Below are 21099 nucleotides of genomic sequence, written 5' to 3'. Positions count from 1 at the left end.
CTGATGCTAACCCTATCCCTAACTCTATTCTAGGGCTGATTCTAACCCTAACCCTAAGCCTAAGACTATCCTAGGGCTGATGCTAACACTAACCCTAACACTAACACTATCCTAGGGCTGATGCTAACCCTAACCCTAACACTATACTAGGGCTGATGCTAACCCTAACCCTAACCCTAACACTATCCTAGGCCTGATGCTAACCCTAACCCTAACACTATACTAGGGCTGATGCTAACCCTAACCCTAACCCTAACACTATCCTATGGCAGATGCTAACCCTAAAGCTAACCCTAACGCTATCCTGTGGCTGATGATAACCCTAACCCTAACACTATCCTAAGTCTGATGCTAACCCTATCCCTAACCCTAACACTATCCTAGGGATGATGCTAACACTAACACTATCGACGGGCTGATGCTAACCCTAACCCTAACTGTATCCTAGGACTGATGCTAACCCTAATCCTATCACTATCCTAGGGCTGATGCTAACCCTAACCGTAACCCTAACACTATCCTAGGGCTGACTCTAACCCTATTCCTAACCCTAACACTATCCTAGGGTGATGCTAACGCTATCCCTAATCCTAACACTATCCTTGGTCTGATGGTAACCCTAACCCTAACCCTAACACTATCCTAGGGCTGATGCTAACCCTAACCCTAATCCTAACACTATCCTTGGTCTGATGGTAACCCTAACCCTAACCCTAACACTATCCTAGGGCTGATGCTAACCCTAACCATAACACTATCCTTGGGCTGATGCTAACCCTCACCCTAAAACTAACACTATGCTAGGGCTGATGATGAACCTAACCCTAAACCTGACACTATCTTAGGGCTGATGCTAACCCTAGCCGTAACACTATCCTCTGGCTGATGCTAACCCTAACCCTAACATTATCCTAGGCCTCATGATAACCCTAAAGCTACCACTAACACTATCCTTGGTCTGATGCTATCCCTAACCCTAACACTATCCTAGGGCTGATGCTAACCCTAACCGTAACACTAACACTATCCTAGGGCTGATGCTAACACTAAACCTAACAGTATCCTAGGGCTGCTGCTCTCCCTAACCCTAACACTATCCTAGGGCTGATGCTAACCCTAACCCTAACACTATCCTACGGCTGATGCTAACCCTAACCCTAAACCTAACACTATCCTAGGGCTGATGCTAACCCTAGCCCTAACACTATCCTAGGGCTGATGCTAACCCTAACCCCAACACTATCCTAGGGATGATGCTAACCCTAACCCTAATCCTAACACTATCCTAGGGCTTATGCTAACCCTAACCCTAACACTATTCTAGGGCTGAAGCTAAACCTAACCCTTACCCTAACACTATCCTAGGGCTGATGCTAACCCTAACTCTAACAATAACACTATCCTTGGTCTGATCCTAACCCTAACCCTAACACTATAAGAGCGGTGATGCTAACCCTAACCTTAACACTATCCTAGGGCTGATGCTAACACTAACCCTAACCCTGACTCTATCCTAGGGCGGATGCTAACCCTAACCCTAACGCTATCCTAGGGCTGTTGCTAACCCTAACCCTAACCCTAACGCTATCCTTGGGTTGATGTTAACTCTAAACCTAACGGTATCCTAGGGCTGATGCTAACCCTAACCCTAACCCTAACACTATCCTAGGGCTGATGCTAACCCTAACCCTAACACTATCCTAGGGCTGATGCTAACCCTATCGCTAACCTTAACACTATCCTAGGGCTGATGCTAACACTAACCCTCACAGTATTCTAGGGCTGATGCTAACCCTAACCCTAACACTATCCTAGGGCTGATGCTAACCCTAACCCTAACCCTAACACTATCCTAGGGCTGATGCTAACCCTAACCCTAACACTATCCTAGGGCTGATGATAACCCTAACCCTAACAATAACACTATCCTGGGTCTGATGGTAAACCTAACCCTAACACTATCCTAGGGGTGATGCTATCCCTAACCCTAACACTATCCTAGGGCTGATGCTTACCCTAACCCTAACCCTAACACTATCCTATGGCTGATGATAACCCTAAACGTAACCCTGACACTATCCTAGGGCTGATGCTAACTCTAACCCTAACAATATCCTATGGCTGATGCTAACCCTAACTCAAACCTTAACACTATCCTAGAGCTGATGCTAACCCTAACCCTAACCCTAACACTATCCTTGGTCTGATGATAACACTAACCCTAACACTATCCTAGGGCTGATGTTAACCCTAACCTTAACACTATGCTAGGGCTGATGCTAACCCTAACTCTAACCCTAACACTATCCTAGGGCTGATGCTAACCCTAACCCTAACACTATCTTGGGGCGGATGTTAACCCTAACCCTAACTCTATCCTAGGGCTGATGCTATACCTAACCCTAACCCTAACACTATCCTAGGCCTCATGATAACCCTAACCTTAACACTAACACTATCCTTGGTCTGATGCTAACCTTAACTCTAACACTATCCTAGGGCTGATGCTAACCCTTACCGTAACACTAACACTATCCTAGGGCTGATGCTAACCCTAACCCTAACAGTATCCTAGGGCTGTTGCTCTCCCTAACCCTAACACTATCCTAGGGCTGATGCTAATCCTAACCGTAACACTATCCTACGGCTGATGCTAACCATAACCCTAAACCTAACACTATCCTAGGGCTGATGCTAACCCTAACCCTAACAGTATCCTAGGGCTGATGCTAACCTTAGCCCTAACACTATCCTAGGGCTGATGCTAACCCTAACCCTAACACTATCCAAGGGATGATGCTAACCCTAACCCTAATCCTAACACTATCCTAGGGCTTATGCTAACCCTAACCCTAACACTATTCTAGGGCTGAAGCTAAACCTAACCCTTACCCTAACACTATCCTAGGGCTGATGCTAACCCTAACTCTAACAATAACACTATCCTTGGTCTGATCCTAACCCTAACCCTAACACTATAATAGCGGTGATGCTAACCCTAACCCTCACACTATCCTAGGGCGGATGCTAACACTAACCCTAACCCTGACTCTATCCTAGGGCTGATGCTAACAATAACCCTAACGCTATCCTAGGGATGTTGCTAACCCTAAACCTAACCCTAGCGCTATCCTAGGGTTGATGTTAACCCTAAACCTAACGGTATCCTAGGGCTGATGCTAACCCTAACCCTAACACTATCCTAGGGCTGATGCTAAGCCTATCCCTAACCCTAACAGTATCCTAGGGCTGATGCTAACACTAACCCTAACAGTGTTCTAGGGCTGATGCTAACCCTAACCCTAACACTATCCTAGGGCTGAATCTAACCCTAACCCTAACCCTAACACTATCCTAGGGCTGATGATAACACTAACCCTAACAATAACACTATCCTGGGTCTGATGGTAAACCTAACCCTAACAATATCCTAGGGGTGATGCTATCCCTCACCCTAACACTATCCTAGTGCTGATGCTTACCCTAACCCTAACCCTAACACTATCGTATGGCTGACGCTAACCCAAAACCTAACCCTGACACTATCCTAGGGCTGATGCTAGCTCTAACCCTAACAATATCCTATGGCTGATGCTAACCCTAACTCTAACCCTAACACTATCCTAGAGCTGATGCTAACCCTAACCCTAACCCTAACACTATCCTTGGTCTGATTCTAACACTAACCCTAACACTATCCTAGGGATGATGTTAACCCTAACCTTAACACTATCCTAGGGCTAATGCTAACCCTAACCCTAACACTAACACTATCCTAGGGCTGATGCTAACCCTAGCCCTAACACTATCCTAGTGCTGATGCTAACCCTAACCCTAACACTATCCTAGCGATGATGCTAACCCTAACCCTAATCCTAACGCTATCCTAGGGCTTATGCTAACACTACCCCTAACACTATCCTAGGGCTGATGCTAAACCTAACCCTAACCCTTACACTATCCTAGGGCTGATGCTAACCCTAACCCTAACAATAACACTATCCTTGGTCTGATGCTAACCCTAACCCTAACACTATCCTAGGGGAGATGCTAACGCTAACCCTAACACTATCCTAGGGCTGATGCTAACCCTAACCCTAACCCTAACACTATCCTAGGGCTGATGCTAACACTAACCCTAACCCTGACTCTATCCTAGGGCTGATGCTAACCCTAACCCTAACACTATCCTAGGGCTGATGCTAACCCTATCCCTAACCCTAACACTATCCTAGGGCTCATGCTAACCCTAACCCTAACAGTATCCTAGGCCTGATGCTAACCCTAACCATAACACTAACCTAGGGCTGATGCTAACCCGAACCCTAACCCTAACACTATCCTAGGGCTGATGCTAACCCTAACCCTAACACTATCCTAGGGCTGATGATAAAACTAACCCTAACAATAACACTATCCTGGGTCTGATGGTAAACCTAACCCTAACACTATCCTAGGGGTGGTGCTAACCCTAAACCTAACACTATCCTAGGGCTTATGCTTACCCTAACCCTAACCCTAACACTATCCTACGGCTGATGCTAACCCTAAACCTAACACTGACACTATCCTAGGGCTGATGCTAACGCTAACCCTAACACTATCCTAGGGCTGATGCTAAGCCTAACCCTAATCCTAACACTATCCTTGGTCTGATGGTAACCCTAACCCTAACCCTAACACTATCCTAGGGCTGATGCTAACCCTAACCATAACACTATCCTTGGGCTGATGATAACCCTCACCCTAAAACTAACACTATGCTAGGGCTGATGATGAACCTAACCCTAAACCTGACACTATCTTAGGGCTGATGCTAACCCTAGCCGTAACACTATCCTCTGGCTGATGCTAACCCTAACCCTAACACTATCCTAGGCCTCATGATAACCCTAAAGCTACCACTAACACTATCCTTGGTCTGATGCTACCCCTAACCCTAACACTATCCTAGGGCTGATGCTAACCCTAACCGTAACACTAACACTATCCTAGGGCTGATGCTAACCCTAACCCTAACAGTATCTTAGGGCTGCTGCTCTCCCTAACCCTAACACTATCCTAGGGCTGATGCTAACCCTAACCCTAACACTATCCTACGGCTGATGCTAACCCTAACCCTAAACCTAACACTATCCTAGGGATGATGCTAACCCTAGCCCTAACACTATCCTAGGGCTGATGCTAACCCTAACCCTAACACTATCCTAGGGATGATGCTAACCCTAACCCTAATCCTAACACTATCCTAGGGCTTATGCTAACCCTAACCCTAACACTATTCTAGGGCTGAAGCTAAACCTAACCCTTACCCTAACACTATCCTAGGGCTGATGCTAACCCTAACTCTAACAATAACACTATCCTTGGTCTGATCCTAACGGTAACCCTAACACTATAAGAGCGGTGATGCTAACCCTAACCTTAACACTATCCTAGGGCTGATGCTAACCCTAACTCTAACAATAACACTATCCTTGGTCTGATCCTAACGGTAACCCTAACACTATAAGAGCGGTGATGCTAACCCTAACCTTAACACTATCCTAGGGCTGATGCTAACACTAACCCTAACCCTGACTCTATCCTAGGGCTGATGCTAACCCTAACCCTAACGCTATCCTAGGGCTGTTGCTAACCCTAACCCTAACCCTAACGCTATCCTAGGGTTGATGTTAACTCTAAACCTAACGGTATCCTAGGGCTGATGCTAACCCTAACCCTAACCCTAACACTATCCTAGGGCTGATGCTAACCCTAACCCTAACACTATCCTAGGGCTGATGCTAACCCTATCCCTAACCCTAACACTATCCTAGGGCTGATGCTAACACTAACCCTAACAGTATTCTAGGGCTGATGCTAACCCTAACCCTAACACTATCCTAGGGCTGATGCTAACACTAACCCTAACCCTAACACTATCCTAGGGCTGATGCTAACCCTAACCCTAACACTATCCTAGGGCTGATGATAACCCTAACCCTAACAATAACAATATCCTGGGTCTGATGGTAAACCTAACCCTAACACTATCCTAGGGGTGATGCTATCCCTAACCCTAACACTATTCTAGGGCTGAAGCTAAACCTAACCCTTACCCTAACACTATCCTAGGGCTGATGCTAACCCTAACTCTAACAATAACACTATCCTTGGTCTGATCCTAACGCTAACCCTAACACTATAATAGCGGTGATGCTAACCCTAACCCTAACACTATCCTAGGGCTGATGCTAACACTAACCCTAACCCTGACTCTATCCTAGGGCTGATGCTAACCCTAACCCTAACGCTATCCTAGGGATGTTGCTAACCCTAAACCTAACCCTAACGCTATCCTAGGGTTGATGTTAACCCTAAACCTAACGGTATCCTAGGGCTGATGCTAACCCTAACCCTAACACTATCCTAGGGCTGATGCTAACCCTATCCCTAACCCTAACACTATCCTAGGGCTGATGCTAACACTAACCCTAACAGTGTTCTAGGGCTGATGCTAACCCTAACCCTAACACTATCCTAGGGCTGAAGCTAACCCTAACCCTACCCCTAACACTATCCTAGGGCTGATGCTAACCCTAACCCTAACACTATCCTAGGGCTGATGATAACCCTAACCCTAACAATAACATTATCCTGGGTCTGATGGTAAACCTAACCCTAACAATATCCTAGGGGTGATGCTACCCCTAACCCTAACACTATCCTAGGGCTGATGCTTACCCTAACCCTAACCCTAACACTATCGTATGGCTGACGCTAACCCAAAACCTAACCCTGACACTATCCTAGGGCTGATGCTAACTCTAACCCTAACAATATCCTATGGCTGATGCTAACCCTAACTCTAACCCTAACACTATCCTAGAGATGATGCTAACCCTAACCCTAACCCTAACACTATCCTTGGTCTGATGCTAACACTAACCCTAACACTATCCCAGGGCTGATGTTAACCCTAACCTTAACACTATCCTAGGGCTGATGCTAACCCTAACCCTAACCCTAACATTATCCTAGGGCTGATGCTAACCCTAGCCCTAACACTATCCGAGTGCTGATGCTAACCCTAACCCTAACACTATCCTAGCAATGATGCTAACCCTAACCCTAATCCTAACGCTATCCTAGGGCTTATGCTAACACTACCCCTAACACTATCCTAGGGCTGATGCTAAACCTAACCCTAACCCTAACACTATCCTAGGGCTTATGCTAACCCTAACCCTAACAATAACACTATCCTTGGTCTGATGCTAACCCTAACCCTAACAGTAACACTATCCTAGGGCTGATGTTGAAACTAACCCTAAACCTGTCACTATCCTAGGGCTGATGCTAACCCTAGCCCTAACACTATCCTAGGGATGATGCTAACCCTAACCCTAACACTGTCCTAGGCCTGATGATAACCCTAACCCTAACACTATCCTGAGGCTCATGTTAACCCTAACCATAAGACTATCCTAGGACTGATGCTAACCCTAACCCTAATCCTAACACTATCCTAGGGCTCATGCTAAACCTATCCCTAACACTAACACTATCCTAGGGCGGATGCTGAAACTAACCCTAACCCTGTCACTGTCCTAGGGCCGATGCTAACCCTAGCCCTAACACTATCCTAGGGCTGATGCTAACCCTAACCCTAACACTATCCTAGGCCTGAAGATAACCCTAACACCAACCCTAACACTATCCTTGGTCTGATGCTAACCATAACCCTAACTCTATCCTAGGGCTGATGCTAACCCAAACCCTAACAGTATCCTAGGGCTGATGCTAACCCTAACCCTAACACTAACCTAGGGCTGATGCTAACCCTAATCCTAACCCTAACACTAACCTAGGGCTGATGCTAACCCTAACCCTAACACGAACACTATCCTAGGGCTGATGCTGAACCAAACCCTAACCCTGAGACTATCCTAGGGCTGATGCTAACCCTAGCCCTAACACTATCCTTGGTCTGATGCTAACCACAACCCTAACTCTATCCCAGGGCTGAAGCTAACCCTAACCCTAAAAGTATCCTAAGGCTGATGCTAACCCTAAGCCTAACACTATCCTAGGACTGATGCTAACCCTAACCCTAACAGTATCCTAGGGCTAATGCTAACCCTAACCCTAACACTATCCTAGGGCTGATGATAACCCTAACCTTCACTGTAACACTATCCTAGGGCTGATGCTAACACTAACCCTAAGATTATCCTAGGGCTGATGCTAACCCTAACCCTAACACTAACACTATCCTTGGTCTGATGCTAACCCTAACCCTAACACTATCCAAGGGCTGATGCTAACCCTAACCGTAACACTATCCTAGGGCTGATAATAACCCTAACACTATCCTAGGGCTGATGCTAACCCTAACCCTAACACTATCCTAGGGCTGATGCTAACCCTAACCCTAACACTATCCTAGGCCGACGCTAAACCTAACCCTAAAACTATCCTATGGCTGATGCTAACCCTAACCCTAACACTATCCTCGGGCTGATGCTAACCCTAACCCTAACCCTAACACTATCCTAGGGCTTATGCTAACACTAACCCTAACACTATCCTAGGGCTGATGCTAACCCTAAACCTAATACTATCCTAGGCTGATGCTAACCCTAACCCTAAAACTATCCTAGGGCTGATGCTAACCCTAATCCTAACACTATCCTGGGGCTGATGCTAACCCTAACCCTAACACTGTCCTAGGGCTGATGCTAACGCTAACCCGAACACTATTCTAGGGCTGTTGTTAACCCTAAACCTAACACTATCCTAGGGCTGAGGCTAACCCTAACGCTAACCCTAACACTATCCTAGGGCTGATGGTAACCCTAACCCTAACACTAACACTATCCTAGGGCTGATGCTGAACCTAACATTAAGCATGTCACTATCCTAGGGCTGATGCTAACACTAGCCCTAACACTATCCTAGGGCTGATGCTAACACTAACCCTAACACTATCCTATGGCTGATGCTAACCCTAACCCTAATACTATCCTAGGCTGATGCTAACCCTAACACTAAAACTATCCTAGGGCTGATGTTAACCCTAAACCTAACACTATCCTAGGGCTGATGCTAACCCTAACGCTAACCCTAATACTATCCTAGGCTGATGCTAACCCTAACCCTAAAACTATCCTAGGGCTGATGTTAACCCTAAACCTAACACTATCCTAGGGCTGATGCTAACCCTAACGCTAACCCTAACACTATCCTAGGGCTGATGGTAACCCTAACCCTAACACTAACACTATCCTAGGGCTGATGCTGAACCTAACATTAACCCTGTCACTATCCTAGGTCTGATGCTAACCCTAGCCCTAACACTATCCTAGGGCTGATGCTAACCCTAACCCTAACACTATCCTAGGCCTGATGATAACCCTAACCCTAACCCTAACATTATCCTTGGTCTGATGCTAACCCTAACCCTAACTCTATCCTAGGGCTGATGCTCACTCTAACCCTAACCCTAACACTATCCTAGGGCTGATGCTAACCCTAACACTAACACTACCCTAGGGCTGATGCTAACCCTAACCCTAACACTATCCTAGGCCTGATGTTAACCCTAACCCTAACACTGTCCTAGGCCTGATGCTAACCCTAACCCTAACCCTAAAACTATCCTAGGGCTGAGGCTAACCGTAACCCTAACACTATCCTAGGGCTGATGCTAACCCTAACCCTAACCCTAACACTATCCTAGGGCTCGTGCTAACCTTAACAATAACACTATCCTAGGACTGATGCTAACCCTAACCCTAACACTAACACTATCCTAGGACTGATGCTGAACCTAACCCTAACCCTGAGACTATCCTAGGGCTGATGCTAACCCTAGCCCTAACACTATTCTAGGGCTGATGCTAACCCTAACCCTAACACTATCCTAGGCCTGATGATTACCCTAACCCTAACCCTAACACTATCCTTGGTCTGATGCTAACCCTAACCCTAACTCTATCCTAGGTCTGATGCTAACCCTAACCCTAAAACTATCCTAGGGCTGATGCTAACCCTAACCATAACAGTATCCTAGGGCTAATGCTAACCACAACAGTAACCCTAACACTATCCTTGGTCTGATGATAACCCTAACCCTAACGCTATCCTAGGGCTGATGCTAACCGTAACCCTAACCCTAACACTATCCTAGGGCTGATGATTACCCTTACCCTAACCCTAACACTATCCGTGGTCTGATGCTAACCCCAACTCTAACTCTATCCTAGGGCTGAAGCTAACCCTAACCCTAAGACTATCCAAGGTCTGATGCTAACCCTAACCGTAACACTATCCAAGGGCTGATAATAACCATAACACTATCCTAGGGCTGATGCTAACCCTAAACCTAACACTATCCTAGGGCTGATGCTAACCCTAACGCTAACCCTAACACTATCCTAGGGCTGAAGGTAACCCTAACCCTAACACTAACACTATCCTAGGGCTGATGCTGAACCTAACATTAACCCTGTCACTATCCTAGGGCTGATGCTAACCCTAGCCCTAACACTATCCTAGGGCTGATGCTAACACCTAACCCTAACACTATCCTAGGCTGATGCTAAACCTAACCATAAAACTCTCCGAGAGCTGATGCTAACCCTAACCCTAACACTATCCTAGGGCTGATGCTAACCCTAACCATAACCCTAACACTATCCTAGGGCTGATGCTAACACTAACCCTAACACTATCCTAGGGCTGATGCTAACCCTAACCCTAACACTATCCTAGGGCTGATGCTAACCCTAACCCTAAACCTAACACTACCCTTGGTGTGATGCTAACCGTAACCCTAACACTATCCTACTGCTGATGCTAACCCTAACACTAACACTATCCTAGGGCTGATGCTAACCCTATCCCTAACACTATCCTAGGGCTGATGCTAACCCTAACCCTAACACTATCCTAGGCCTGATGATAACCCTAACCCTAACCCTAACGCTATCCTTGGTCTGATGCTAACCCTAACCCTAACTCTATCCTAGGGCTGATGCTAACCCGAACCCTAACCCTAACACTATCCTAGGGCTGATGCTAACCCTAACACTAACACTACCCTAGGGCTGATGCTAACCCTAACCCTAACACTATCCTAGGGCCGATGTTAACCCTTACCCAAACACTATCCTAGGGCTTATGCTAACACTAAATCTAACACTATCCTAGGGCTGATGCTAACCCTAACACTAATACTATCCTAGGCTGATGCTAACCCTAACACTAAAACTATCCTAGGGCTGATGCTAACCCTAAACCTAACACTATCCTAGGGCTAATGCTAACCCTAACCCTAATTCTAACACTATAGTAGGGCTGATGCTAACCCTAACCCTAACACTATCCTAGGGCTGATGCTAACCCTAACCCTAACACTAACCTAGGGCTGATGTTAACCCTAAACCTAACACTATCCTAGGGCTGATGCTAACCCTAACGCAAACACTAACACTATCCTAGGGCTGATGGTAACCCTAACCCTAACACTAACACTATCCTAGGGCTGATGCTAACCCTAACACTAACACTATCCTAGGGCTGATGCTAACCCTAGCCCTAACACTATCCTAGGGCTGATGCTAACCCTAACCCTAACACTATCCTAGGCCTGATGTTAACCCTAACACTAACCCTAACACTATCCTTGGTCTGATGCTAACCCTAGCCCTAACACTATCCTAGGGCTGATGCTAACCCTAACCCTAACTCTATCCTAGGTCTGATGCTAACCCTAACCCTAAAACTATCCTAGGGCTGATGCTAACCATAACCATAACAGTATCCTAGGGCTGATGCTAACCATAACAGTAACCCTAACACTATCCTTGGTCTGATGATAACCCTAACCCTAACACTATCCTAGGGCTGATGCTAACCCTAACCCTAACCCTAACACTATCCTTTGGACTGATGCTAACCCTAACCCTAACACTATCCTAGGGCTGATGCTAACCCTAACCCTAACACTATCCTAGGGCTGATGCTAACCCTTACCCTAACCCTAACACTATCCTAGGCCTGATGATAACCCTAACCCTAACAATATCCTAGAGATGATGTTAACCCTAACACTAACACTATCCTAGGGTTGATGCTAACCCTAACCCTAACACTATCCTAGGGCTGATGATAACCCTAACCCTAACACTAACACTATCCTAGGGCTGATGCTGAACCTAACCCTAACCCTGTCACTATCCTAGGACTGATGCTAACCCTATCCCTAACACCAACCTAGGGCTGATGCTAACCCTAACCCTAACACTATCCTAGGCCTGATGATAACCCTAACCCTAACCCTAACACTATCCTTGGTCTGATGCTAACCCTAACCCTAACACTATCCTAGGGCTTATGGTAACCCTAACCTTAAACATAAGACTATCCGAGGGCTGATGCTAACCCTAACTCTAACACTATCCTAGGAGTGATGCTAACCCTAACCCTCACACTATCCTAGGGCTGATGATAACTCTAACCCTAACACTCTCCTAGGCCTGATGATAACCCTAACCATAACACTAAAAATATCCTTGGTCTGATGCTAACCCTAACCCTAAGACTATCCTAGGTCTGATGCTAACCCTAACATGAACCCTAACACTATCATTGGTCTGATGATAACCCTAACCCTAACAGTATCCTAGGGCTGATGCTAACCGTATCCCTAACAGTATCCTAGAGCTGATTCTAACCCTAACCCTAACCCTAACACTATCCTAGGCTGATGCTAACCCTAACACTAACACTACCCTAGGGCTGAGACTAACTCTAACCCTAACACTATCCTAGGCTGATGCTAACCCTAACCCTAACAGTAACACTATCCTAGGCCTGATGTTGAAACTAACCCTAACCCTGTCACTATCCTAGGGCTGATGCTAACCCTAGCCCTAACACTATCCTAGGGCTGATGCTAACCCTAACCCTAACACTGTCCTAGGCCTGATGATAACCCTAACCCTAACACTATCCTGAGGCTCATGTTAACCCTAACCATAAGACTATCCTAGGACTGATGCTAACCCTAACCCTAATCCTAACACTATCCTAGGGCTCATGCTAAACCTATCCCTAACACTAACACTATCCTAGGGCGGATGCTGAAACTAACCCTAACCCTGTCACTGTCCTAGGGCCGATGCTAACCCTAGCCCTAACACTATCCTAGGGCTGATGCTAACCCTAACCCTAACACTATCCTAGGCCTGAAGATAACCCTAACACCAACCCTAACACTATCCTTGGTCTGATGCTAACCATAACCCTAACTCTATCCTAGGGCTGATGCTAACCCAAACCCTAACAGTATCCTAGGGCTGATGCTAACCCTAACCCTAACACTAACCTAGGGCTGATGCTAACCCTAATCCTAACCCTAACACTAACCTAGGGCTGATGCTAACCCTAACCCTAACACGAACACTATCCTAGGGCTGATGCTGAACCAAACCCTAACCCTGAGACTATCCTAGGGCTGATGCTAACCCTAGCCCTAACACTATCCTTGGTCTGATGCTAACCACAACCCTAACTCTATCCCAGGGCTGAAGCTAACCCTAACCCTAAAAGTATCCTAAGGCTGATGCTAACCCTAAGCCTAACACTATCCTAGGACTGATGCTAACCCTAACCCTAACAGTATCCTAGGGCTAATGCTAACCCTAACCCTAACACTATCCTAGGGCTGATGATAACCCTAACCTTCACTGTAACACTATCCTAGGGCTGATGCTAACACTAACCCTAAGATTATCCTAGGGCTGATGCTAACCCTAACCCTAACACTAACACTATCCTTGGTCTGATGCTAACCCTAACCCTAACACTATCCAAGGGCTGATGCTAACCCAAACCGTAACACTATCCTAGGGCTGATAATAACCCTAACACTATCCTAGGGCTGATGCTAACCCTAACCCTAACACTATCCTAGGGCTGATGCTAACCCTAACCCTAATACTATCCTAGGCTGATGCTAACCCTAACGCTAAAACTATCCTAGGGCTGATGTTAACCCTAAACCTAACACTATCCTAGGGCTGATGCTAACCCTAACGCTAACCCTAATACTATCCTAGGCTGATGCTAACCCTAACCCTAAAACTATCCTAGGGCTGATGTTAACCCTAAACCTAACACTATCCTAGGGCTGATGCTAACCCTAACGCTAACCCTAACACTATCCTAGGGCTGATGGTAACCCTAACCCTAACACTAACACTATCCTAGGGCTGATGCTGAACCTAACATTAACCCTGTCACTATCCTAGGTCTGATGCTAACCCTAGCCCTAACACTATCCTAGGGCTGATGCTAACCCTAACCCTAACACTATCCTAGGCCTGATGATAACCCTAACCCTAACCCTAACATTATCCTTGGTCTGATGCTAACCCTAACCCTAACTCTATCCTAGGGCTGATGCTCACTCTAACCCTAACCCTAACACTATCCTAGGGCTGATGCTAACCCTAACCCTAACACTAACCTAGGGCTGATGTTAACCCTAAACCTAACACTATCCTAGGGCTGATGCTAACCCTAACGCAAACACTAACACTATCCTAGGGCTGATGGTAACCCTAACCCTAACACTAACACTATCCTAGGGCTGATGCTAACCCTAACACTAACACTATCCTAGGGCTGATGCTAACCCTAGCCCTAACACTATCCTAGGGCTGATGCTAACCCTAACCCTAACACTATCCTAGGCCTGATGTTAACCCTAACACTAACCCTAACACTATCCTTGGTCTGATGCTAACCCTAGCCCTAACACTATCCTAGGGCTGATGCTAACCCTAACCCTAACTCTATCCTAGGTCTGATGCTAACCCTAACCCTAAAACTATCCTAGGGCTGATGCTAACCATAACCATAACAGTATCCTAGGGCTGATGCTAACCATAACAGTAACCCTAACACTATCCTTGGTCTGATGATAACCCTAACCCTAACACTATCCTAGGGCTGATGCTAACCCTAACCCTAACCCTAACACTATCCTTTGGACTGATGCTAACCCTAACCCTAACACTATCCTAGGGCTGATGCTAACCCTAACCCTAACACTATCCTAGGGCTGATGCTAACCCTTACCCTAACCCTAACACTATCCTAGGCCTGATGATAACCCTAACCCTAACAATATCCTAGAGATGATGTTAACCCTAACACTAACACTATCCTAGGGTTGATGCTAACCCTAACCCTAACACTATCCCAGGGCTGATGATAACCCTAACCCTAACACTAACACTATCCTAGGGCTGATGCTGAACCTAACCCTAACCCTGTCACTATCCTAGGACTGATGCTAACCCTATCCCTAACACCAAGCTAGGGCTGATGCTAACCCTAACCCTAACACTATCCTAGGCCTGATGATAACCCTAACCCTAACCCTAACACTATCCTTGGTCTGATGCTAACCCTAACCCTAACACTATCCTAGGGCTTATGGTAACCCTAACCTTAAACCTAAGACTATCCGAGGGCTGATGCTAACCCTAACTCTAACACTATCCTAGGAGTGATGCTAACCCTAACCCTCACACTATCCTAGGGCTGATGATAACTCTAACCCTAACACTCTCCTAGGCCTGATGATAACCCTAACCATAACACTAAAAATATCCTTGGTCTGATGCTAACCCTAACCCTAAGACTATCCTAGGTCTGATGCTAACCCTAACATGAACCCTAACACTATCATTGGTCTGATGATAACCCTAACCCTAACAGTATCCTAGGGCTGATGCTAACCGTATCCCTAACAGTATCCTAGAGCTGATTCTAACCCTAACCCTAACCCTAACACTATCCTAGGCTGATGCTAACCCTAACACTAACACTACCCTAGGGCTGAGACTAACTCTAACCCTAACACTATCCTAGGCTGATGCTAACCCTAACCCTAACAGTAACACTATCCTAGGCCTGATGTTGAAACTAACCCTAACCCTGTCACTATCCTAGGGCTGATGCTAACCCTAGCCCTAACACTATCCTAGGGCTGATGCTAACCCTAACCCTAACACTGTCCTAGGCCTGATGATAACCCTAACCCTAACACTATCCTGAGGCTCATGTTAACCCTAACCATAAGACTATCCTAGGACTGATGCTAACCCTAACCCTAATCCTAACACTATCCTAGGGCTCATGCTAAACCTATCCCTAACACTAACACTATCCTAGGGCGGATGCTGAAACTAACCCTAACCCTGTCACTGTCCTAGGGCCGATGCTAACCCTAGCCCTAACACTATCCTAGGGCTGATGCTAACCCTAACCCTAACACTATCCTAGGCCTGAAGATAACCCTAACACCAACCCTAACACTATCCTTGGTCTGATGCTAACCATAACCCTAACTCTATCCTAGGGCTGATGCTAACCCAAACCCTAACAGTATCCTAGGGCTGATGCTAACCCTAACCCTAACACTAACCTAGGGCTGATGCTAACCCTAATCCTAACCCTAACACTAACCTAGGGCTGATGCTAACCCTAACCCTAACACGAACACTATCCTAGGGCTGATGCTGAACCAAACCCTAACCCTGAGACTATCCTAGGGCTGATGCTAACCCTAGCCCTAACACTATCCTTGGTCTGATGCTAACCACAACCCTAACTCTATCCCAGGGCTGAAGCTAACCCTAACCCTAAAAGTATCCTAAGGCTGATGCTAACCCTAAGCCTAACACTATCCTAGGACTGATGCTAACCCTAACCCTAACAGTATCCTAGGGCTAATGCTAACCCTAACCCTAACACTATCCTAGGGCTGATGATAACCCTAACCTTCACTGTAACACTATCCTAGGCCTGATGCTAACTCTAACCCTAAGATTATCCTAGGGCTGATGCTAACCCTAACCCTAACACTAACACTATCCTTGGTCTGATGCTAACCCTAACCCTAACACTATCCAAGGGCTGATGCTAACCCAAACCGTAACACTATCCTAGGGCTGATAATAACCCTAACACTATCCTAGGGCTGATGCTAACCCTAACCCTAACACTATCCTAGGGCTGATGCTAACCCTAACCCTAACACTATCCTAGGCCGACGCTAAACCTAACCCTAAAACTATCCTATGGCTGATGCTAACCCTAACCCTAACACTATCCTCGGGCTGATGCTAACCCTAACCCTAACCCTAACACTATCCTAGGGCTTATGCTAACCCTAACCCTAACACTATCCTAGGGCTGATGCTAACCCTAAACCTAATACTATCCTAGGCTGATGCTAACCCTAACCCTAAAACTATCCTAGGGCTGATGCTAACCCTAATCCTAACACTATCCTGGGGCTGATGCTAACCCTAACCCTAACACTGTCCTAGGGCTGATGCTAACGCTAACCCGAACACTATTCTAGGGCTGTTGTTAACCCTAAACCTAACACTATCCTAGGGCTGAGGCTAACCCTAACGCTAACCCTAACACTATCCTAGGGCTGATGGTAACCCTAACCCTAACACTAACACTATCCTAGGGCTGATGCTGAACCTAACATTAAGCATGTCACTATCCTAGGGCTGATGCTAACACTAGCCCTAACACTATCCTAGGGCTGATGCTAACACTAACCCTAACACTATCCTATGGCTGATGCTAACCCTAACCCTAATACTATCCTAGGCTGATGCTAACCCTAACGCTAAAACTATCCTAGGGCTGATGTTAACCCTAAACCTAACACTATCCTAGGGCTGATGCTAACCCTAACGCTAACCCTAATACTATCCTAGGCTGATGCTAACCCTAACCCTAAAACTATCCTAGGGCTGATGTTAACCCTAAACCTAACACTATCCTAGGGCTGATGCTAACCCTAACGCTAACCCTAACACTATCCTAGGGCTGATGGTAACCCTAACCCTAACACTAACACTATCCTAGGGCTGATGCTGAACCTAACATTAACCCTGTCACTATCCTAGGTCTGATGCTAACCCTAGCCCTAACACTATCCTAGGGCTGATGCTAACCCTAACCCTAACACTATCCTAGGCCTGATGATAACCCTAACCCTAACCCTAACATTATCCTTGGTCTGATGCTAACCCTAACCCTAACTCTATCCTAGGGCTGATGCTCACTCTAACCCTAACCCTAACACTATCCTAGGGCTGATGCTAACCCTAACACTAACACTACCCTAGGGCTGATGCTAACCCTAACCCTAACACTATCCTAGGCCTGATGTTAACCCTAACCCTAACACTGTCCTAGGCCTGATGCTAACCCTAACCCTAACCCTAAAACTATCCTAGGGCTGAGGCTAACCGTAACCCTAACACTATCCTAGGGCTGATGCTAACCCTAACCCTAACCCTAACACTATCCTAGGGCTCGTGCTAACCTTAACAATAACACTATCCTAGGACTGATGCTAACCCTAACCCTAACACTAACACTATCCTAGGACTGATGCTGAACCTAACCCTAACCCTGAGACTATCCTAGGGCTGATGCTAACCCTAGCCCTAACACTATTCTAGGGCTGATGCTAACCCTAACCCTAACACTATCCTAGGCCTGATGATTACCCTAACCTTAACCCTAACACTATCCTTGGTCTGATGCTAACCCTAACCCTAACTCTATCCTAGGTCTGATGCTAACCCTAACCCTAAAACTATCCTAGGGCTGATGCTAACCCTAACCATAACAGTATCCTAGGGCTAATGCTAACCACAACAGTAACCCTAACACTATCCTTGGTCTGATGATAACCCTAACCCTAACACTATCCTAGGGCTGATGATTACCCTTACCCTAACCCTAACACTATCCGTGGTCTGATGCTAACCCCAACTCTAACTCTACCCTAGGGCTGAAGCTAACCCTAACCCTAAGACTATCCAAGGTCTGATGCTAACCCTAACCCTAACACTATCCAAGGGCTGATAATAATCATAACACTATCCTAGGGCTGATGCTAACCCTAAACCTAACACTATCCTAGGGCTGATGCTAACCCTAACGCTAACCCTAACACTATCCTAGGGCTGATGCTAACCCTAACGCTAACCCTAACACTATCCTAGGGCTGAAGGTAACCCTAACCCTAACACTAACACTATCCTAGGGCTGATGCTGAACCTAACATTAACCCTGTCACTATCCTAGGGCTGATGCTAACCCTAGCCCTAACACTATCCTAGGGCTGATGCTAACCCTAACCCTAACACTATCCTAGGCTGATGCTAAACCTAACCATAAAACTCTCCGAGAGCTGATGCTAACCCTAACCCTAACACTATCCTAGGGCTGATGCTAACCCTAACCATAACCCTAACACTATCCTAGGGCTGATGCTAACACTAACCCTAACAATATCCTAGGGCTGATGCTAACCCTAACCCTAACACTATCCTAGGGCGGATGCTAACCCTAACCCTAAACCTAACACTACCCTTGGTGTGATGCTAACCGTAACCCTAACACTATCCTACTGCTGATGCTAACCCTAACACTAACACTATCCTAGGGCTGATGCTAACCCTATCCCTAACACTATCCTAGGGCTGATGCTAACCCTAACCCTAACACTATCCTAGGCCTGATGATAACCCTAACCCTAACCCTAACGCTATCCTTGGTCTGATGCTAACCCTAACCCTAACTCTATCCTAGGGCTGATGCTAACCCGAACCCTAACCCTAACACTATCCTAGGGCTGATGCTAACCCTAACACTAACACTACCCTAGGGCTGATGCTAACCCTAACCCTAACACTATCCTAGGGCCGATGTTAACCCTTACTCTAACACTATCCTAGGGCTTATGCTAACACTAAATCTAACACTATCCTAGGGCTGATGCTAACCCTAACACTAATACTATCCTAGGCTGATGCTAACCCTAACACTAAAACTATCCTAGGGCTGATGCTAACCCTAAACCTAACACTATCCTAGGGCTAATGCTAACCCTAACCCTAATTCTAACACTATCCTAGGGCTGATGCTAACCCTAACCCTAACACTATCCTAGGGCTGATGCTAACCCTAACCCTAACACTAACCTAGGGCTGATGTTAACCCTAAACCTAACACTATCCTAGGGCTGATGCTAACCCTAACGCAAACACTAACACTATCCTAGGGCTGATGGTAACCCTAACCCTAACACTAACACTATCCTAGGGCTGATGCTAACCCTAACACTAACACTATCCTAGGGCTGATGCTAACCCTAGCCCTAACACTATCCTAGGGCTGATGCTAACCCTAACCCTAACACTATCCTAGGCCTGATGTTAACCCTAACACTAACCCTAACACTATCCTTGGTCTGATGCTAACCCTAGCCCTAACACTATCCTAGGGCTGATGCTAACCCTAACCCTAACACTGTCCTAGGCCTGATGATAACCCTAACCCTAACACTATCCTGGGGCTGATGTTAACCCTAACCATAAGACTATCCTAGGGCTGATGCTAACCCTAACCCTAAGCCTAACACTATCCTAGGGCTCATGCTAACCCTATCCCTAACCCTAACACTATCCTAGGGCTGATGCTAACCCTAACACTAACACTACCCTAGGGCTGATGCTAACCCTAACCCTAACCCTAACGCTATCCTAGGGCTGATGCTAATCCTATCCCTAACACTATACTAGGGATGATGTTAACCCTAACCCTAACACTATCCTAGGCTGATGCTAACCCTAATCCTAACCGTTACACCATCCTAGGACTGATCCTAACCCTAACACTAACACTATCCTTGGTCTGATGCTAACCCTAACCCTAACACTATCCAAGGGCTGATGCTAACCCTAACCGTAACACTATCCTAGGGCTGATAATAACCCTAACACTATCCTAGGGCTGATGCTAACCCTAATCCTAACACTATCCTAGGGCTGATGCTAACCCTAACCTTAACACTATCCTAGGACGATGCTAAACCTAACCCTAAAACTATCCTATGGCTGATGCTAACCCTAACCCTAACACTATCCTCGGGCTGATGCTAACCCTAACCCTAACCCTAACACTATCCTAGGGCTTATGCTAACAATAACATTAACA

Source organism: Lemur catta, chromosome 2 (assembly GCF_020740605.2).
Source record: "Lemur catta isolate mLemCat1 chromosome 2, mLemCat1.pri, whole genome shotgun sequence".
Lineage (NCBI taxonomy): Eukaryota > Metazoa > Chordata > Mammalia > Primates > Lemuridae > Lemur > Lemur catta.
Note: the sequence above shows the minus strand (reverse complement) of the source record.